This window comes from Labrus mixtus, unplaced genomic scaffold, assembly GCF_963584025.1.
Source record: "Labrus mixtus unplaced genomic scaffold, fLabMix1.1 SCAFFOLD_52, whole genome shotgun sequence".
Lineage (NCBI taxonomy): Eukaryota > Metazoa > Chordata > Actinopteri > Labriformes > Labridae > Labrus > Labrus mixtus.
Genome location: NW_026870139.1, coordinates 97,846 through 115,000, shown reverse-complemented (window position 1 = coordinate 115,000; position 17,155 = coordinate 97,846). Strand labels below are relative to the sequence as shown.

Below are 17,155 nucleotides of genomic sequence, written 5' to 3'. Positions count from 1 at the left end.
ATCAAAAAAATGAAAAAGCTTACAGCACCTGGTATTCCCAGGCGGTCTCCCATCCAAGTACTATCCAGGCCCGACCCTGCTTAGCTTCCGAGATCGGACGAGATCGGGCGTGTTCAGGGTGGTATGGCCGTAAGCCGTTATTGTGTGCAGACAGGGGCCTTTTAAAGATGTCATGCCCTTGATTCTGGCTGAATTTGTGGACATGTGAATATGTCTCTATATGATAAAAAAAGAACATATGATCAAAAAAAATGAAAAAGCTTACAGCACCTGGTATTCCCAGGCGGTCTCCCATCCAAGTACTAACCAGGCCTGACCTTGCTTAGCTTCCGAGATCGGGCGTGTTCAGGGTGGTATGGCCGTAAGCCATTATTGTGTGCAGACAGGGGCCTTTTAAAGATGTCATGCCCTTGATTCTGGCTGAATTTTTGGACATGTGAATATGTCTCTATATGATAAAAAAAACATATGATCAAAAAAAATGAAAAAGCTTTTACAGCATCTGGTATTCCCAGGCGGTCTCCCATCCAAGTACTAACCAGGCACGACCCTACTTAGTTTCCGAGATCGGACGAGATCGGGCGTGTTAAGGGTGGTATGGCCGTAAGCCGTTATTGTGTGCAGAAAGGGGCCTTTTAAAGATGTCATGCCCTTGATTCTGGCTGAATTTGTGGACATGTGAATATGTCTCTATATGATAAAAAAAAAAACATATGATCAAAAAAATGAAAAAGCTTACAGCACCTGGTATTCCCAGGCGGTCTCCCATCCAAGTACTAACCAGGCCTGACCCTGCTTAGCTTCCGAGATCAGACGAGATCGGGCGTGTTCAGGGTGGTTTGGCCGTAAGCCATTATTGTATGCAGAAAGGCGCCTTTTAAAGATGTCATGCCCTTGATTCTGGCTGAATTTTTGGACATGTGAATATGTCTCTATATGATAAAAAAAAAACATATGATCAAAAAAATGAAAAAGCTTACAGCACCTGGTCTTCCCAGGCTGTCTCACATCCAAGTACTAACCAGGCCCTACCCTGCTTAGCTTCAGAGATCGGACGAGATCAAGCGTGTTCAGGGTGGTATGGCCATAAGCCATTATTGTGTGCAGACAGGGGCCTTTTAAAGATGTCATGCACTTGATTCTGGCTGAATTTTTGGACATGTGAATATGTCTCTATATGATAAAAAAAAAAACATATGATCAAAAAAATGAAAAAGCTTACAGCACCTGGTATTCCCAGGTGGTCTCCCATCCAAGTCCTAACCAGGCCCGACCCTGCTTAGCTTCCGAGATCGGGCGTGTTCAGGGTGGTATGGCCGTAAGCCATTATTGCGTGCAGACAGGGGCCTTTTAAAGATGTCATTCCCTTGATTCTGGCTGAATTTGTGGACATGTGAATATGTCTCTCTATGATAAAAAAAACATATGATCAAAAAAATAAAAAAAGCTTACAGCATCTGGTATTCCCAGGCGGTCTCCCATTCAAGTACTAACCAGGCCCGACCCTGCTTAGCTTCCGAGATGGGACGAGATCGGGCGTGTTAAGGGTGGTATGGCCGTAAGCCATTATTGTGTGCAGACAGGGGCCTTTTAAAGATGTTATGCCCTTGATTCTGGCTGAATTTTTGGACATGTGAATATGTCTCTATATGATAAAAAAAAAAAACATATGATCAAAAAAATGAAAAAGCTTACAGCACTTGGTATTCCCAGGCGGTCCCCCATCCAAGTACTATCCAGGCCCGACCCTGCTTAGCTTCCGAGATCGGACGAGATCAGGCGTGTTCAGGGTGGTATGGCCGTAAGCCATTATTGTGTGCAGAGAGGGGCCTTTTAAAGATGTCATGCCCTTGATTCTGGCTGAATTTTTGGACATGTGAATATGTCTCTATATGATAAAAAAAAACATGATCAAAAAAATGAAAAAGCTTACAGCACCTGGTATTCCCAGGCGGTCTCCCATCCAAGTACTAACCAGGCCCGACCCTGCTTAGCTTCTGAGATCGAACGAGATCGGGCGTGTTCAGGGTGGTATGGCCGTAAGCCATTATTGTCTGCAGACAGGGGCCTTTTAAAGATGTCATGCCCTTGATTCTGGCTGAATTTTTGGACATGTGAATATGTCTCTCTATGATAAAAAAAAAAACATATGATCAAAAAAATAAAAAAAAGCTTACAGCGTCTGGTATTCCCAGGCGGTCTCCCATCCAAGTACTAACCAGGCCCGACCCTGCTTAGCTTCCAAGATCGGATGAGTTCAGGGTGGTTTGGCCGTAAGCCATTATTGTGTGCAGAAAGGGGCCTTTTAAAGATGTCATGCCCTTGATTCTGGCTGAATTTTTGGACATGTGAATATGTCTCTATATGATAAAAAAAAACATATGATCAAAAAAATGAAAACGCTTACAGCACCTGGTATTCCCAGGTGGTCTCCCATCCAAGTACTAACCAGGCCCGACCCTACTTAGTTTCCGAGATCGGACGAGATCGGGCGTGTTAAGGGTGGTATGGCCGTAAGCTGTTATTGTGTGCAGAAAGGGGCCTTTTAAAGATGTCATGCCCTTGATTCTGGCTGAATTTCTGGACATGTGAATATGTCTCTATATGATAAAACAAAAAAAACATATGATCAAAAAAATGAAACAGCTTACAGCATCTGGTATTCCCAGGCGGTCTCCCATCCAAGTACTAACCAGGCACGACCCTACTTAGTTTCCGAGATCGGATGAGATCGGGCGTGTTAAGGGTGGTATGGCCGTACGCTGTTATTGTGTGCAGAAAGGGGCCTTTTAAAGATGTCATGCCCTTGATTCTGGCTGAATTTCTGGACATGTGAATATGTCTCTATATGATAAAAAAAAAACATATGATCAAAAAAATGAAAAAGCTTACAGCACCTGGTATTCCCAGGCGGTCTCCCATCCAAGTACTAACCAGGCCCTACCCTGCTTAGCTTCAGAGATCGGACGAGATCATGCGTGTTCAGGGTGGTATGGCCATAAGCCATTATTGTGTGCAGAGAGGGGCCTTTTAAAGATGTCATGCCCTTGATTCTGGCTGAATTTTTGGACATGTGAATATGTCTCTATATGATAAAAAAAAAACATATGATCAAAAAAATGAAAAAGCTTACAGCACCTGGTATTCCCAGGTGGTCTCCCATCCAAGTCCTAACCAGGCCCGACCCTGCTTAGCTTCCGAGATCGGGCGTGTTCAGGGTGGTATGGCCGTAAGCCATTATTGCGTGCAGACAGGGGCCTTTTAAAGATGTCATTCCCTTGATTCTGGCTGAATTTGTGGACATGTGAATATGTCTCTCTATGATAAAAAAAACATATGATCAAAAAAATAAAAAAAGCTTACAGCATCTGGTATTCCCAGGCGGTCTCCCATCCAAGTACTAACCAGGCCCGACCCTGCTTAGCTTCCGAGATCGGACGAGATCAGGCGTGTTCAGGGTGGTATGGCCGTAAGCCATTATTGTGTGCAGAGAGGGGCCTTTTAAAGATGTCATGCCCTTGATTCTGGCTGAATTTTTGGACATGTGAATATGTCTCTATATGATAAAAAAAAACATGATCAAAAAAATGAAAAAGCTTACAGCACCTGGTATTCCCAGGCGGTCTCCCATCCAAGTACTAACCAGGCCCGACCCTGCTTAGCTTCTGAGATCGAATGAGATCGGGCGTGTTCAGGGTGGTATGGCCGTAAGCCATTATTGTCTGCAGACAGGGGCCTTTTAAAGATGTCATGCCCTTGATTCTGGCTGAATTTTTGGACATGTGAATATGTCTCTCTATGATAAAAAAAAAACATATGATCAAAAAAATAAAAAAAGCTTACAGCGTCTGGTATTCCCAGGCGGTCTCCCATCCAAGTACTAACCAGGCCCGACCCTGCTTAGCTTCCAAGATCGGACGAGTTCAGGGTGGTTTGGCCGTAAGCCATTATTGTGTGCAGAAAGGGGCCTTTTAAAGATGTCATTCCCTTGATTCTGGCTGAATTTTTGGACATGTGAATATGTCTCTATATGATAAAAAAAAACATATGATCAAAAAAATGAAAACGCTTACAGCACCTGGTATTCCCAGGTGGTCTCCCATCCAAGTACTAACCAGGCCCGACCCTGCTTAGCTTCTGAGATCGGACGAGATCAGGCGTGTTCAGGGTGGTATGGCCGTAAGCCATTATTGTATGCAGAAAGGGGCCTTTTAAAGATGTCATGCCCTTGATTCTGGCTGAATTTTTGGACATGTGAATATGTCTCTATATGATAAAAAAAAAACATATGATCAAAAAAATGAAAAAACTTACAGCACCTGGTATTCCCAGGCGGTCTCCCATCCAAGTACTAACCAGGCCCTACCCTGCTTAGCTTCCGAGATCGGACGAGATCAGGCGTGTTCAGGGTGGTATGGCCATAAGCCATTATTGTGTGCAGAGAGGGGCCTTTTAAAGATGTCATGCCCTTGATTCTGGCTGAATTTTTGGACATGTGAATATGTCTCTATATGATAAAAAAAACATATGATCAAAAAAAATGAAAAAGCTTACAGCGTCTGGTATTCCCAGGCGGTCTCCCATCCAAGTACTAACCAGGCACGACCCTACTTAGTTTCCGAGATCGGACGAGATCGGGCGTGTTAAGGGTGGTATGGCCGTAAGCCGTTATTGTGTGCAGAAAGGGGCCTTTTAAAGATGTCATGCCCTTGATTCTGGCTGAATTTTTGGACATGTGAATATGTCTCTATATGATAAAAAAAAAACATATGATCAAAAAAATGAAAAAGCTTACAGCACCTGGTATTCCCAGGCGGTCTCCCATCCAAGTACTAACCAGGCCCTACCCTGCTTAGCTTCCGAGATCGGACGAGATCAAGCGTGTTCAGGGTGGTATGGCCATAAGCCATTATTGTGTGCAGACAGGGGCCTTTTAAAGATGTCATGCCCTTGATTCTGGCTGAATTTTTGGACATGTGAATATGTCTTTATATGATAAAAAAAAACATATGATCAAAAAAATGAAAACGCTTACAGCACCTGGTATTCCAAGTTGGTCTCCCATCCAAGTACTAACCAGGCCCGACCCTGCTTAGCTTCCGAGATCGGACGAGATCGGGCGTGTTCAGGGTGTTATGGCCGTAAGCCATTATTGTGTGCAGACAGGGGCCTTTTAAAGATGTCATGCCCTTGATTGTGGCTGAATTTGTGGACATGTGAATATGTCTCTCTATGATAAAAAAAACATATGATCAAAAAAATAAGAAAAGCTTACAGCATCTGGTATTCCCAGGCGGTCTCCCATCCAAGTATTAACCAGGCCCGACCCTGCTTAGCTTCCGAGATGGGACGAGATCGGGCGTGTTAAGGGTGGTTTGGCCGTAAGCCATTATTGTGTGCAGACAGGGGCCTTTTAAAGATGTTATGCCCTTGATTCTGGCTGAATTTTTGGACATGTGAATATGTCTCTATATGATAAAAAAAAAAAACATATGATCAAAAAAATGAAAAAGCTTACAGCACCTGGTATTCCCAGGTGGTCTCCCATCCAAGTACTAACCAGGCCCGACCCTGCTTAGCTTCCGAGATCGGGCGTGTTCAGGGTGGTATGGCCGTAAGCCATTATTGCTTGCAGACAGGGGCCTTTTAAAGATGTCATGCCCTTGATTCTGGCTGAATTTGTGGACATGTGAATATGTCTCTCTATGATAAAAAAAACATATGATCAAAAAAATAAAAAAAGCTTACAGCATCTGGTATTCCCAGGCGGTCTCCCATTCAAGTACTAACCAGGCCCGACCCTGCTTAGCTTCCGAGATGGGACGAGATCGGGCGTGTTAAGGGTGGTATGGCCGTAAGCCATTATTGTGTGCAGACAGGGGCCTTTTAAAGATGTTATGCCCTTGATTCTGGCTGAATTTTTGGACATGTGAATATGTCTCTATATGATAAAAAAAAAAAACATATGATCAAAAAAATGAAAAAGCTTACAGCACCTGGTATTCCCAGGCGGTCTCCCATCCAAGTACTAACCAGGCCCGACCCTGCTTAGCTTCCGAGATCGGACGAGATCAGGCGTGTTCAGGGTGGTATGGCCGTAAGCTGTTATTGTGTGCAGACAGGGGCCTTTTAAAGATCTCATGCCCTTGATTCTGGCTGAATTTTTGGACATGTGAATATGTCTCTATATGATAAAAAAAGAACATATGATCAAAAAAAATGAAAAAGCTTACAGCACCTGGTATTCCCAGGCGGTCTCCAATCCAAGTACTAACCAGGCCAGACGCTGCTTAGCTTCCGAGATCGGACAAGTTCAGGGTGGTATGTCCATAAGTCATTATTGTGTGCAGAAAGGGGCCTTTTAAAGATGTCATGCCCTTGATTCTGGCTGAATTTTTGGACATGTGAATATGTCTCTATATGATAAAAAAAAACATATGATCAAAAAAATGAAAAAGCTTACAGCACCTGGTATTCCCAGGCGGTCTCCCATCCAAGTACTAACCAGGCCCGACCCTGCTTAGCTTCCGAGATCGGGCGTGTTCAGGGTGGTATGGCCGTAAGCCATTATTGTGTGCAGACAGGGGCCTTTTAAAGATGTCATGCCCTTGATTCTGGCTAAATTTTTGGACATGTGAATATGTCTCTATATGATAAAAAAAAAACATATGATCAAAAAAATGAAAAAGCTTACAGCGTCTGGTATTCCCAGGCGGTCTCCCATCCAAGTACTAACCAGGCACGACCCTACTTAGTTTCCGAGATCGGACGAGATCGGGCGTGTTAAGGGTGGTATGGCCGTAAGCTGTTATTTTGTGCAGAAAGGGGCCTTTTAAAGATGTCATGCCCTTGATTCTGGCTGAATTTTTGGACATGTGAATATGTCTCTGTATGATAAAAAAAACATATGATAAAAAAAAATGAAAAAGCTTACAGCACCTGGTATTCCCAGGCGGTCTCCCATCCAAGTATTAACCAGGACCGACCCTGCTTAGCTTCCGAGATCGGACGAGATCAGGCTTGTTCAGGGTGGTATGGCCATAAGCCATTATTGTGTGCAGACAGGGGCCTTTTAAAGATGTCATGCCCTTGATTCTGGCTGAATTTTTGGACATGTGAATATGTCTCTATATGATAAAAAAAAACATATGATCAAAAAAATGAAAATGCTTACAGCACCTGGTATTCCCAGGTGGTCTCCCATCCAAGTACTATCCAGGCCCGACCCTGCTTAGCTTCCGAGATCGGACGTGTTCAGGGTGGTATGGCCGTAAGCCATTATTGTGTGCAGAAAGGGGCCTTTTAAAGATGTCATGCCCTTGATTCTGGCTGAATTTGTGGACATGTGAATATGTCTCTCTATGATAAAAAAAAACATATGATCAAAAAAATAAAAAAGCTTACAGCATCTGGTATTCCCAGGCGGTCTCCCATTCAAGTACTAACCAGGCCCGACCCTGCTTAGCTTCCGAGATGGGACGAGATCGAGCGTGTTAAGGGTGGTATGGCCGTAAGCCATTATTGTGTGCAGAGAGGGGCCTTTTAAAGATGTTATGCCCTTGATTCTGGCTGAATTTTTGGACATGTGAATATGTCTCTATATGATAAAAAAAAAAACATATGATCAAAAAAATGAAGAAGCTTACAGCACCTGGTATTCCCAGGCGGTCTCCCATCCAAGTACTAACCAGGCCCGACTCTGCTTAGCTTCCGAGATCGGACGAGATCAGGTGTGTTCAGGGTGGTATGGCCGTAAGCTGTTATTGTGTGCAGACAGGGGCCTTTTAAAGATCTCATGCCCTTGATTCTAGCTGAATTTTTGGACATGTGAATATGTCTCTATATGATAAAAAAAGAACATATGATCAAAAAAAAATAAAAAGCTTACAGCACCTGGTATTCCCAGGCGGTCTCCCATCCAAGTACTAACCAGGCCTGACCTTGCTTAGCTTCCGAGATCGGGCGTGTTCAGGGTGGTATGGCCGTAAGCCATTATTGTGTGCAGACAGGGGCCTTTTAAAGATGTCATGCCCTTGATTCTGGCTGAATTTTTGGACATGTGAATATGTCTCTATATGATAAAAAAAAACATATGATCAAAAAAAATGAAAAAGCTTACAGCGTCTGGTATTCCCAGGCGGTCTCCCATCCAAGTACTAACCAGGCACGACCCTACTTAGTTTCCGAGATCGGACGAGATCGGGCGTGTTAAGGGTGGTATGGCCGTAAGCTGTTATTGTGTGCAGAAAGGGGCCTTTTAAAGATGTCATGCCCTTGTATCTGGCTGAATTTTTGGACATGTGAATATGTCTCTATATGATAAAAAAAAAACATATGATCAAAAAAAATGAAAAAACTTACAGCATCTGGTATTCCCAGGCGGTCTCCCATTCAAGTACTAACCAGGCCCGACCGAGCCGAGCAGCACCTGAGCAGAGCAGCGAGCAGCACCTGAGCAGAGCAGCGAGCAGCACCTGAGCAGAGCAGCGAGCAGCACCTGAGCAGAGCAGCGAGCAGCACCTGAGCAGAGCAGCGAGCAGCACCTGAGCAGAGCAGCGAGCAGCACCTGAGCAGAGCAGCGTACTACGGTGAGCGTATTGCATAATTGCTTGTTCTGTTCTCCTCTGCACTGTGTTACTGTGTACCTACTCTTAGTTTAGCCTAGCAGTTAGCTTTACAATGGCTTCTTTTTCTGTCTCTCCCTCTCCTGCTCTCTCCTGCTCTACGTGTCAGATGTTAAGTTATTCCTCGTCCTCCTTTAGTGATAATGATACTTGTAAGAAATGTAGTTTATTTTTAGCTTTGGAGGCGAGGGTGTCTGAGTTAGAGAGACGGCTCCGCACCATTGAGTCGGAGTCATCGTATGCAGCAGTAGTTAGCCAGCCACCTGTAGCAGGTGCGGGCCGACATAGCTTGGCTTCCCCCCCGGTAACTCCCGAGCAGCCGGGAGGCAGTGGCTGGGTTACTGTCCGAGGGAAGCATAGTCGAAAATCGAAGCACACGGTTCCCCACCAACCACTTCACGTTTCAAACAAATTTTCCCCACTCAGCGACACACCCGCTGAGAATAAAACTCTGATTATTGGAGACTCCATAGTCCGAAACGTGAAGCTAGCGAAGTCAGCGGGCATAGTTAGGTGTATACCCGGGGCCAGAGCGGGCGACATCGCATCTCATTTAAAGTTGCTGACAAAGACTAAAGGTAGATTTGATACAATCGTAATTCATGTCGGCACAAATGACTCCCGACTACGCCAGTCGGAAGTCACTAAGGTTAATGTGGAGTCGGTGTGTACTTTTGCTAAGACGATGTCGGACTCCGTAGTGTTCTCTGGACCCCTCCCAAATCAGACCAGTGATGACATGTATAGCCGCATGTCATCACTCAACCGCTGGCTGTCGAGGTGGTGTCCAGCACACGATGTGGGCTTCATAGATAACTGGCAGTCTTTTTGGGGAAAACCTGGTCTGCTAGCTAGAGACGGCATCCATCCCACTTTGGACGGTGCAGCTCTATTATCTAGAAACATAGCAGAGGTTATTAGTCCAAAACCCTGACAACAACTCAGAGTTCAGACCAGGAGGCAGAGCTGCAGTCTTACACACTTCTCTGCGCCTCCCTTAGATCTGTCTCCCAGTCACTATAGCTGTAATTCTGAATCGAACTGTAGTTATACTATAGGTACTGTGTCTGTCCCCCGGCCCAAACGCGTTTTTATAAGTCATCCAAACGGCGTGAATCATCAGAATCTGATTAGAATCAAAACTACGAATACGATTTTGCTACAAGATCGGAGGATTCACTGCGGACTTTTGAACATTAGGTCCTTAGCATCCAAGTCTCTTTTAGTGAATGATCTGATATCAGATCAGCACATTGATTTACTTTTTTTGACTGAAACCTGGCTGTGTCGAGATGAATATGTTAGTTTGAATGAATCCACTCCTCCCAGTCATTTTAATACTCATATACCTCGAGACACCGGACGAGGTGGTGGAGTAGCAGCTATTTTTAATTCCAGTCTTTTAGTTAACCCTCGACCAAAGCTGAATTTTTCTTCTTTTGAAAGCCTTGTTCTTAGTCTTCCACATCCAGTCTCAAGAACCTTTCAGCCAGTTCTAGTTGCTGTAGTTTACCGCCCTCCTGGCCCATATTCTGAGTTTTTATCTGAGTTTGCAGAATTTTTATCAGACTTAGTCCTTAGCAGTGATAGAATAATTGTTGTAGGTGACTTCAATATCCATGTGGATGTTGAAAATGATAGCCTGAGCACAGCTTTCATGTCACTATTAGACTCTATTGGTTTCACCCAGGGTGTAAACGAACCTACTCATCATTTTAACCACACCCTGGATCTTGTTTTAGCTTATGGAATTGAAATCCATAACCTTACAGTTTTCCTAGAAAATCCTCTGCTATCAGACCATTTTTTTATTACATTTGATTTTGTCCTACTAGAATTACCTCTGCCTGGAAGAGGTGTGCTTTCTAGAAGTTTGTCGGATAGTGCTGTGGCTAGATTTAAGGAAGCTATTTCAGCTGTTTTTGATTCAGTACCGTGTTTCAACCCAGTTGGAAACTCTTACGATAGCTTTAGTCCCTCTCAGCTAGATCAGTTTGTTGATAGTGCAGTGGATTCGCTGAGAGTTACTCTGGATTCGATTGCTCCCCTGAAACAGAAGGTTGTCAAGCGGCGGAGAGTGGCTCCATGGTTCAACTCAGAAACCCGTACTCTGAAACAATCATCACGGAATTTTGAAAGAATATGGCGTTCGACCAAAACGGTAGAATCTCGTTTTTTCTGGCAGGATAGTCATAGAAGATATATGAAGGCTCTACGTCACGCCCGAGCTGCCTACTACTCCTCTCTAATCGAGGAAAACAAAGGCAATCCTAGATACCTTTTCAGCACTGTAGCCAGGCTGACAGAGAGTCATGGCTCCATTGAGCCTTGTATTCCTCTAGCCCTCAGCAGTAATGATTTCCTTAGCTTTTTCAACAACAAAGTTCTAGACATCAGAGACAAAATTGGTAACCTCCTGCCCTTACCTGGTGCAGATACGTCTGTTGCGGCAGAGACAGTTCCAGGACCAGATATTAGTCTCGACTGTTTTTCTCCAATCGACCTTTCAGAGCTACATTCCATTTTTTCTGCATCGAAACCGTCAACCTGTATTTTGGACCCAATCCCAACCAAGCTGTTTAAGGAAGTCTTTCCCTTAGTTAGCAACTCCATATTAGATATGATCAATATGTCTTTACTGGCAGGCTATGTACCACAGACATTTAAAGTAGCGGTAATCAAACCTCTACTTAAAAAGCCTACTCTGGACTCAGGAACTCTGGCTAACTACAGACCTATATCCAACCTTCCTTTTATCTCGAAGATCCTGGAGAAGGTGGTAGCTAAACAGCTGTGTGACTTTCTCCATGACAACAGTTTATTTGAAGAGTTCCAGTCAGGATTTAGAGTCCACCATAGCACTGAGACTGCACTAGTTAGAGTTACAAACGATCTACTTCTAGCCTCAGACAGGGGACTTCTGTCTGTGCTCGTCTTGTTAGATCTTAGTGCTGCTTTTGACACCATTGACCATCGGATCCTGTTGTACAGACTGGAGCATTTGCTTGGAATTACAGGGACTGCTTTAAGTTGGTTTGAATCCTACTTATCAGACCGATCTCAGTTTGTACATGTTAATGATGAGTCCTCTATGCACACTAAAGTTTGCCATGGAGTCCCACAAGGTTCAGTGCTTGGACCAATTCTTTTTACATTATATATGCTTCCTCTGGGAAATATTATGAGGAAACACTCCATACAGTTTCATTGTTATGCAGATGATACTCAGCTTTATGTATCAATGAAGCCCGATGGTACCAGTCAGTTATGTCAGCTAGAAACATGCCTTAAGGACGTTAGGACCTGGATGACCAGAAATTTTTTGCTACTTAACTCAGACAAGACTGAAGTTATTGTGCTAGGCCCTAAGAACCTCAGAGAGACTTTTTCTAGTGATGTGACTGTCCTTAATGACATCAGCCTGGCATCTAGCACCACTGTTAGGAATCTAGGAGTTATTTTTGATCAAGATATGTCTTTTAGCTCTCACATCAGTCAAGTTTCAAGAACAGCCTACTTTCACCTTCGTAATATATCCAAGATCAGGAATATCCTGTCGCAAAGTGATGCAGAAAAACTAGTTCATGCATTTGTTACCTCCAGACTGGATTATTGTAACTCTCTTTTGTCAGGGTGCTCTGGCAAATCTCTAAAGACTCTTCAACGGGTCCAGAATGCTGCAGCTCGTGTACTGACCAGAACCAGGAAATGGGACCACATTACTCCTGTCCTGGCTTCTCTGCACTGGCTCCCTATACAGTCTAGAATAGAATTCAAGATCCTTCTTCTCACCTACAAAGCTCTAAATGGCCAGGCACCATCTTATCTTAAGGAGCTACTAGTGCCGTACTGTCCCTTGAGAGCGTTGCGGTCCCGGAGTGCAGGCCTGCTGGTGGTACCTACAGTCTCCAAGTGTACTATGGGGGGTAAAGCCTTCAGTTATCGGGCTCCTCTCCTCTGGAACCGCCTTCCAGCCGGGGTCCAGGAGGCAGACACAGTCTGTATTTTTAAGATTAGACTTAAAACTTTCCTTTTTGATAAATCTTATAGTTAGGGCTGGTGCTGGTGTAGACCAGCTCTTAGTTATGCTGCTATAGGCTTAGACTACCGGGGGAACTGGCACCTTGAGCTCCTCTCTCTCTCTCTCTCTCTCTCTCTCTCTCTCTATGCATATACAGTACATCATATTACTGCATGTATCTATCTATAAATCTCAGTCACTAACCACCTACTTTCCTGGGAGCTCTTGAGCTCCCCTAGGCTCCTCAAGATCATCGGTTGACGGCTTGCCAGAACAACCCCCACCCCACCACTACCCCCTCCCCACCGGATCGTGGGTTGGCGGCCTGCCAGAACAACCCCCCACACCCCCTCCCCTCCCCACCGGATTGCTGATGGACGGTCTACCTCCCCCCACCCCCTTGCTCTCTATCCCTCTTCCTGCATCTTATCCCATCTCTCCCCCTATCCCTTTCCAAGCCCGGCGCAGTCTAGGCCTGTGAAGACTGTTTCGTCATGAGCCGGGGATCCGGCCGAAGATTTCTGCCTTTTAATAAGGCAGTTTTTTCTTACCACTGTAACTTTTGCTGCTTTGCTAAAGTGCTCATGATGGATAGGCCGGATCTTTGTAACATAGCAATAAGTAAGGTCCTTTACCTGCTTTTTGTAACATAACAATGAGTAAGGTCTTTTACCTGCTCTTTTGTAATGTTAACAGACAATGAGTAAGGTATTTTACCTGCTTCTTGTAAAGTGTCTCGAGATAACACTTGTTATGAGTTGACGCTATACAAATAAAAGTTGATTGATTGATTGATAAAAGTTGACCCTGCTTAGCTTCCGAGATGGGACGAGATCGAGCGTGTTAAGGGTGGTATGGCCGTAAGCCGTTATTGTGTGCAGACAGGGGCCTTTTAAAGATGTCATGCCCTTGATTCTGGCTGAATTTGTGGACATGTGAATATGTCTCTATATGATAAAAAAAAAACATATGATCAAAAAAATGAAAAAGCTTACAGCACCTGGTATTCCCAGGCGGTCTCCCATCCAAGTACTAACCAGGCCCGACCTTGCTTAGCTTCCGAGATCGGACAAGATCGGGCGTGTTCAGGGTGGTATGGCCGTAAGCCATTATTGTGTGCAGACAGGGGCCTTTTAAAGATGTCATGCCCTTGATTCTGGCTGAATTTTTGGACATGTGAATATGTCTCTCTATGATAAAAAAAAAACATATGATCAAAAAAATGAAAAAGCTTATAGCACCTGGTATTCCCAGGCGGTCTCCCATCCAAATACTAACCAGGCCTGACCCTGCTTAGCTTCCGAGATCGGACGAGATCGGGCGTGTTCAGGGTGGTATGGCCATAAGTCATTATTGTGTGCAGAAAGGGGCCTTTTAAAGATGTCATGCCCTTGATTCTGGCTGAATTTTTGGACATGTGAATATGTCTCTATATGATAAAAAAAAACATATCATCAAAAAAATGAAAAAGCTTACAGCACCTGGTATTCCCAGGAGGTCTCCCATCCAAGTACTAACCAGGCCCTACCCGGCTTAGCTTCCGAGGTCGGACGAGATCAGGCGTGTTCAGGGTGGTATGGCTGTAAGCCATTATTGTGTGCAGAGAGGGGCCTTTTAAAGATGTCATGCCCTTGATTCTGGCTGAATTTTTGGACATGTGAATATGTCTCTATATGATAAAAAAAAATATATGATCAAAAAAATGAAAAAGCTTACAGCACCTGGTATTCCTAGGCGGTCTCCCATCCAAGTACTAACCAGGCCCGACCCTGCATAGCTTCCGAGACCGGACGAGATCGGGCGTGTTCAGGGTGGTATGGCTGTAAGCCATTATTGTGTGCAGAAAGGGGCCTTTTAAAGATGTCATGCCCTTTATTCTGGCTAAATTTTTGGACATGTGAATATGTCTCTATATGATAAAAAAAAAACATATGATCAAAAAAATGAAAAAGCTTACAGCGTCTGGTATTCCCAGGCGGTCTCCCATCCAAGTACTAACCAGGCCCGACCCTGCTTAGCCTCCGAGATCAGACGAGATCGGGCATGTTCAGGGTGGTATGGCCGTAAGCCATTATTGTGTGCAGAAAGGGGCCTTTTAAAGATGTCATGCCCTTGATTCTGGCTGAATTTTTGGACATGTGAATATGTCTCTATATGATAAAAAAAAATATATGATCAAAAAAATGAAAAAGCTTACAGCACCTGGTATTCCTAGGCGGTCTCCCATCCAAGTACTAACCAGGCCCGACCCTGCATAGCTTCCGAGATCGGACGAGATCGGGCGTGTTCAGGGTGGTATGGCCGTAAGCCATTATTGTGTGCAGAAAGGGGCCTTTTAAAGATGTCATGCCCTTGATTCTGGCTAAATTTTTGGACATGTGAATATGTCTCTATATGATAAAAAAAAAACATATGATCAAAAAAATGAAAAAGCTTACAGCATCTGGTATTCCCAGGCGGTCTCCCATCCAAGTACTAACCAGGCACGACCCTACTTAGTTTCCGAGATCGGACGAGATCGGGCGTGCTAAGGGTGGTATGGCCGTAAGCTGTTATTGTGTGCAGAAAGGGGCCTTTTAAAGATGTCATGCCCTTGATTCTGGCTGAATTTTTGGACATGTGAATATGTCTCTATATGATAAAAAAAAAACATATGATCAAAAAAATGAAAAAGCTTACAGCACCTGGTATTCCCAGGCGGTCTCCCATCCAAGTACTAAACAGGCCCTACCCTGCTTAGCTTCCGAGATCGGACGAGATCAGGAGTGTTCAGGGTGGTATGGCCATAAGCCATTATTGTGTGCAGACAGGGGCCTTTTAAAGATGTCATGCCCTTGATTCTGGCTGAATTTGTGGACATGTGAATATGTCTCTATATGATAAAAAAAAACATATGATCAAAAAAATGAAAACGCTTACAGCACCTGGTATTCCCAGGTGGTCTCCCATCCAAGTACTATCCAGGCCCGACCCTGCTTAGCTTCCGAGATCGGACGAGATCGGGCGTGTTCAGGGTGGTATGGCCGTAAGCCATTATTGTGTGCAGACAGGGGCCTTTTAAAGATGTCATGCCCTTGATTCTGGCTGAATTTGTGGACATGTGAATATGTCTCTATATGATAAAAAAAGAACATATGATCAAAAAAAATGAAAAAGCTTACAGCACCTGGTATTCCCAGGCGGTCTCCCATCCAAGTACTAACCAGGCCTGACCTTGCTTAGCTTCCGAGATCGGGCGTGTTCAGGGTGGTATGGCCGTAAGCCATTATTGTGTGCAGACAGGGGCCTTTTAAAGATGTCATGCCCTTGATTCTGGCTGAATTTTTGGACATGTGAATATGTCTCTATATGATAAAAAAAACATATGATCAAAAAAAATGAAAAAGCTTTTACAGCATCTGGTATTCCCAGGCGGTCTCCCATCCAAGTACTAACCAGGCACGACCCTACTTAGTTTCCGAGATCGGACGAGATCGGGCGTGTTAAGGGTGGTATGGCCGTAAGCCGTTATTGTGTGCAGAAAGGGGCCTTTTAAAGATGTCATGCCCTTGATTCTGGCTGAATTTGTGGGCATGTGAATATGTCTCTATATGATAAAAAAAAAAACATATGATCAAAAAAATGAAAAAGCTTACAGCACCTGGTATTCCCAGGCGGTCTCCCATCCAAGTACTAACCAGGCCTGACCCTGCTTAGCTTCCGAGATCGGACGAGATCGGGCGTGTTCAGGGTGGTATGGCTATAAGTCATTATTGTGTGCAGAAAGGGGCCTTTTAAAGATGTCATGCCCTTGATTCTGGCTGAATTTTTGGACATGTGAATATGTCTCTATATGATAAAAAAAAACATATCATCAAAAAAATGAAAAAGCTTACAGCACCTGGTATTCCCAGGCGGTCTCCCATCCAAGTACTAACCAGGCCCGACCCTGCTTAGCTTCCGAGATCAGACGAGATCGGGCTTGTTCAGGGTGGTATGGCCATAAGCCATTATTGTGTGCAGAAAGGGGCCTTTTAAAGATGTCATGCCCTTGATTCTGGCTGAATTTTTGGACATGTGAATATGTCTCTATATGAAAAAAAAAAAACATATGATCAAAAAAATGAAAAAGCTTATAGCACCTGGTATTCCCAGGCGGTCTCCCATCCAAGTACTAACCAGGCCCGACCCTGCTTAGCTTCCGAGATCGGACGAGATCGGGCGTGTTCAGGGTGGTATGGCCATAAGTCATTATTGTGTGAAGAAAGGGGCCTTTTAAAGATGTCATGCCCTTGATTCTGGCTGAATTTTTGGACATGTGAATATGTCTCTATATGAAAAAAAAAAAACATATGATCAAAAAAATGAAAAAGCTTACAGCACCTGGTATTCCCAGGCGGTCTCCCATCCAAGTACTAACCAGGCCTGACCTTGCTTAGCTTCCGAGATCGGGCGTGTTCAGGGTGGTATGGCCGTAAGCCATTATTGTGTGCAGACAGGGGCCTTTTAAAGATGTCATGCCCTTGATTCT

General features: G+C 44.4%; 30 non-coding genes and 19 pseudogenes across 30 annotated transcripts; all 49 read right to left on the bottom strand.

The window, feature by feature from the left end:
- Positions 1 to 16: 16 nt before the first annotated feature.
- Positions 17 to 135, bottom strand: LOC132963726 (5S ribosomal RNA). The gene has a single exon (XR_009669045.1). It is a non-coding gene; the product is annotated as a 5S ribosomal RNA (ribosomal RNA).
- Positions 136 to 258: 123 nt separating this feature from the next.
- On the bottom strand, positions 259 to 367 carry LOC132962943 (5S ribosomal RNA; annotated as a pseudogene).
- A 123-nt stretch (positions 368 to 490) lies between these two features.
- On the bottom strand, positions 491 to 609 carry LOC132962992 (5S ribosomal RNA; annotated as a pseudogene).
- Positions 610 to 732: 123 nt separating this feature from the next.
- LOC132963661 (5S ribosomal RNA) lies at positions 733 to 851 on the bottom strand. The gene has a single exon (XR_009668984.1). It is a non-coding gene; the product is annotated as a 5S ribosomal RNA (ribosomal RNA).
- A 122-nt stretch (positions 852 to 973) lies between these two features.
- LOC132962728 (5S ribosomal RNA) lies at positions 974 to 1,092 on the bottom strand. The gene has a single exon (XR_009668642.1). It is a non-coding gene; the product is annotated as a 5S ribosomal RNA (ribosomal RNA).
- A 123-nt stretch (positions 1,093 to 1,215) lies between these two features.
- LOC132962905 (5S ribosomal RNA) lies at positions 1,216 to 1,324 on the bottom strand (annotated as a pseudogene).
- A 121-nt stretch (positions 1,325 to 1,445) lies between these two features.
- Positions 1,446 to 1,564, bottom strand: LOC132962691 (5S ribosomal RNA). The gene has a single exon (XR_009668617.1). It is a non-coding gene; the product is annotated as a 5S ribosomal RNA (ribosomal RNA).
- A 124-nt stretch (positions 1,565 to 1,688) lies between these two features.
- On the bottom strand, positions 1,689 to 1,807 carry LOC132963662 (5S ribosomal RNA). Its single transcript, XR_009668985.1, has one exon. It is a non-coding gene; the product is annotated as a 5S ribosomal RNA (ribosomal RNA).
- A 119-nt stretch (positions 1,808 to 1,926) lies between these two features.
- Positions 1,927 to 2,045, bottom strand: LOC132963526 (5S ribosomal RNA). Its single transcript, XR_009668857.1, has one exon. It is a non-coding gene; the product is annotated as a 5S ribosomal RNA (ribosomal RNA).
- Positions 2,046 to 2,170: 125 nt separating this feature from the next.
- LOC132963214 (5S ribosomal RNA) lies at positions 2,171 to 2,279 on the bottom strand (annotated as a pseudogene).
- A 121-nt stretch (positions 2,280 to 2,400) lies between these two features.
- Positions 2,401 to 2,519, bottom strand: LOC132963734 (5S ribosomal RNA). Its single transcript, XR_009669052.1, has one exon. It is a non-coding gene; the product is annotated as a 5S ribosomal RNA (ribosomal RNA).
- Positions 2,520 to 2,644: 125 nt separating this feature from the next.
- On the bottom strand, positions 2,645 to 2,763 carry LOC132962854 (5S ribosomal RNA; annotated as a pseudogene).
- Positions 2,764 to 2,885: 122 nt separating this feature from the next.
- On the bottom strand, positions 2,886 to 3,004 carry LOC132963717 (5S ribosomal RNA). The gene has a single exon (XR_009669037.1). It is a non-coding gene; the product is annotated as a 5S ribosomal RNA (ribosomal RNA).
- A 122-nt stretch (positions 3,005 to 3,126) lies between these two features.
- On the bottom strand, positions 3,127 to 3,235 carry LOC132962903 (5S ribosomal RNA; annotated as a pseudogene).
- A 121-nt stretch (positions 3,236 to 3,356) lies between these two features.
- Positions 3,357 to 3,475, bottom strand: LOC132963638 (5S ribosomal RNA). The gene has a single exon (XR_009668962.1). It is a non-coding gene; the product is annotated as a 5S ribosomal RNA (ribosomal RNA).
- A 119-nt stretch (positions 3,476 to 3,594) lies between these two features.
- Positions 3,595 to 3,713, bottom strand: LOC132963450 (5S ribosomal RNA). The gene has a single exon (XR_009668784.1). It is a non-coding gene; the product is annotated as a 5S ribosomal RNA (ribosomal RNA).
- Positions 3,714 to 3,836: 123 nt separating this feature from the next.
- On the bottom strand, positions 3,837 to 3,945 carry LOC132963264 (5S ribosomal RNA; annotated as a pseudogene).
- Positions 3,946 to 4,066: 121 nt separating this feature from the next.
- Positions 4,067 to 4,185, bottom strand: LOC132962755 (5S ribosomal RNA). Its single transcript, XR_009668658.1, has one exon. It is a non-coding gene; the product is annotated as a 5S ribosomal RNA (ribosomal RNA).
- Positions 4,186 to 4,307: 122 nt separating this feature from the next.
- LOC132963511 (5S ribosomal RNA) lies at positions 4,308 to 4,426 on the bottom strand. Its single transcript, XR_009668842.1, has one exon. It is a non-coding gene; the product is annotated as a 5S ribosomal RNA (ribosomal RNA).
- A 121-nt stretch (positions 4,427 to 4,547) lies between these two features.
- Positions 4,548 to 4,666, bottom strand: LOC132962829 (5S ribosomal RNA; annotated as a pseudogene).
- Positions 4,667 to 4,788: 122 nt separating this feature from the next.
- LOC132963539 (5S ribosomal RNA) lies at positions 4,789 to 4,907 on the bottom strand. Its single transcript, XR_009668869.1, has one exon. It is a non-coding gene; the product is annotated as a 5S ribosomal RNA (ribosomal RNA).
- A 121-nt stretch (positions 4,908 to 5,028) lies between these two features.
- LOC132962522 (5S ribosomal RNA) lies at positions 5,029 to 5,147 on the bottom strand. The gene has a single exon (XR_009668470.1). It is a non-coding gene; the product is annotated as a 5S ribosomal RNA (ribosomal RNA).
- A 121-nt stretch (positions 5,148 to 5,268) lies between these two features.
- On the bottom strand, positions 5,269 to 5,387 carry LOC132962884 (5S ribosomal RNA; annotated as a pseudogene).
- A 124-nt stretch (positions 5,388 to 5,511) lies between these two features.
- On the bottom strand, positions 5,512 to 5,620 carry LOC132962661 (5S ribosomal RNA; annotated as a pseudogene).
- Positions 5,621 to 5,741: 121 nt separating this feature from the next.
- Positions 5,742 to 5,860, bottom strand: LOC132962690 (5S ribosomal RNA). The gene has a single exon (XR_009668616.1). It is a non-coding gene; the product is annotated as a 5S ribosomal RNA (ribosomal RNA).
- Positions 5,861 to 5,984: 124 nt separating this feature from the next.
- On the bottom strand, positions 5,985 to 6,103 carry LOC132963033 (5S ribosomal RNA). Its single transcript, XR_009668708.1, has one exon. It is a non-coding gene; the product is annotated as a 5S ribosomal RNA (ribosomal RNA).
- Positions 6,104 to 6,456: 353 nt separating this feature from the next.
- Positions 6,457 to 6,565, bottom strand: LOC132962674 (5S ribosomal RNA; annotated as a pseudogene).
- Positions 6,566 to 6,687: 122 nt separating this feature from the next.
- Positions 6,688 to 6,806, bottom strand: LOC132962828 (5S ribosomal RNA; annotated as a pseudogene).
- A 121-nt stretch (positions 6,807 to 6,927) lies between these two features.
- LOC132962658 (5S ribosomal RNA) lies at positions 6,928 to 7,046 on the bottom strand. The gene has a single exon (XR_009668595.1). It is a non-coding gene; the product is annotated as a 5S ribosomal RNA (ribosomal RNA).
- A 121-nt stretch (positions 7,047 to 7,167) lies between these two features.
- On the bottom strand, positions 7,168 to 7,276 carry LOC132962802 (5S ribosomal RNA; annotated as a pseudogene).
- A 121-nt stretch (positions 7,277 to 7,397) lies between these two features.
- On the bottom strand, positions 7,398 to 7,516 carry LOC132962757 (5S ribosomal RNA). Its single transcript, XR_009668660.1, has one exon. It is a non-coding gene; the product is annotated as a 5S ribosomal RNA (ribosomal RNA).
- A 123-nt stretch (positions 7,517 to 7,639) lies between these two features.
- LOC132963469 (5S ribosomal RNA) lies at positions 7,640 to 7,758 on the bottom strand. Its single transcript, XR_009668802.1, has one exon. It is a non-coding gene; the product is annotated as a 5S ribosomal RNA (ribosomal RNA).
- Positions 7,759 to 7,881: 123 nt separating this feature from the next.
- LOC132962942 (5S ribosomal RNA) lies at positions 7,882 to 7,990 on the bottom strand (annotated as a pseudogene).
- Positions 7,991 to 8,112: 122 nt separating this feature from the next.
- LOC132962827 (5S ribosomal RNA) lies at positions 8,113 to 8,231 on the bottom strand (annotated as a pseudogene).
- A 5,402-nt stretch (positions 8,232 to 13,633) lies between these two features.
- LOC132963649 (5S ribosomal RNA) lies at positions 13,634 to 13,752 on the bottom strand. Its single transcript, XR_009668973.1, has one exon. It is a non-coding gene; the product is annotated as a 5S ribosomal RNA (ribosomal RNA).
- A 122-nt stretch (positions 13,753 to 13,874) lies between these two features.
- On the bottom strand, positions 13,875 to 13,993 carry LOC132962524 (5S ribosomal RNA). Its single transcript, XR_009668472.1, has one exon. It is a non-coding gene; the product is annotated as a 5S ribosomal RNA (ribosomal RNA).
- A 121-nt stretch (positions 13,994 to 14,114) lies between these two features.
- Positions 14,115 to 14,233, bottom strand: LOC132963599 (5S ribosomal RNA). Its single transcript, XR_009668926.1, has one exon. It is a non-coding gene; the product is annotated as a 5S ribosomal RNA (ribosomal RNA).
- A 121-nt stretch (positions 14,234 to 14,354) lies between these two features.
- LOC132963806 (5S ribosomal RNA) lies at positions 14,355 to 14,473 on the bottom strand. The gene has a single exon (XR_009669120.1). It is a non-coding gene; the product is annotated as a 5S ribosomal RNA (ribosomal RNA).
- A 122-nt stretch (positions 14,474 to 14,595) lies between these two features.
- On the bottom strand, positions 14,596 to 14,714 carry LOC132962587 (5S ribosomal RNA). The gene has a single exon (XR_009668537.1). It is a non-coding gene; the product is annotated as a 5S ribosomal RNA (ribosomal RNA).
- Positions 14,715 to 14,835: 121 nt separating this feature from the next.
- On the bottom strand, positions 14,836 to 14,954 carry LOC132963630 (5S ribosomal RNA). The gene has a single exon (XR_009668955.1). It is a non-coding gene; the product is annotated as a 5S ribosomal RNA (ribosomal RNA).
- Positions 14,955 to 15,076: 122 nt separating this feature from the next.
- On the bottom strand, positions 15,077 to 15,195 carry LOC132962851 (5S ribosomal RNA; annotated as a pseudogene).
- A 122-nt stretch (positions 15,196 to 15,317) lies between these two features.
- Positions 15,318 to 15,436, bottom strand: LOC132963568 (5S ribosomal RNA). The gene has a single exon (XR_009668897.1). It is a non-coding gene; the product is annotated as a 5S ribosomal RNA (ribosomal RNA).
- A 121-nt stretch (positions 15,437 to 15,557) lies between these two features.
- Positions 15,558 to 15,676, bottom strand: LOC132962695 (5S ribosomal RNA). Its single transcript, XR_009668620.1, has one exon. It is a non-coding gene; the product is annotated as a 5S ribosomal RNA (ribosomal RNA).
- A 123-nt stretch (positions 15,677 to 15,799) lies between these two features.
- LOC132962941 (5S ribosomal RNA) lies at positions 15,800 to 15,908 on the bottom strand (annotated as a pseudogene).
- Positions 15,909 to 16,031: 123 nt separating this feature from the next.
- Positions 16,032 to 16,150, bottom strand: LOC132962991 (5S ribosomal RNA; annotated as a pseudogene).
- A 123-nt stretch (positions 16,151 to 16,273) lies between these two features.
- LOC132963720 (5S ribosomal RNA) lies at positions 16,274 to 16,392 on the bottom strand. The gene has a single exon (XR_009669040.1). It is a non-coding gene; the product is annotated as a 5S ribosomal RNA (ribosomal RNA).
- A 121-nt stretch (positions 16,393 to 16,513) lies between these two features.
- LOC132963594 (5S ribosomal RNA) lies at positions 16,514 to 16,632 on the bottom strand. The gene has a single exon (XR_009668921.1). It is a non-coding gene; the product is annotated as a 5S ribosomal RNA (ribosomal RNA).
- A 122-nt stretch (positions 16,633 to 16,754) lies between these two features.
- Positions 16,755 to 16,873, bottom strand: LOC132963461 (5S ribosomal RNA). Its single transcript, XR_009668795.1, has one exon. It is a non-coding gene; the product is annotated as a 5S ribosomal RNA (ribosomal RNA).
- A 122-nt stretch (positions 16,874 to 16,995) lies between these two features.
- LOC132962939 (5S ribosomal RNA) lies at positions 16,996 to 17,104 on the bottom strand (annotated as a pseudogene).
- Positions 17,105 to 17,155: the final 51 nt, after the last annotated feature.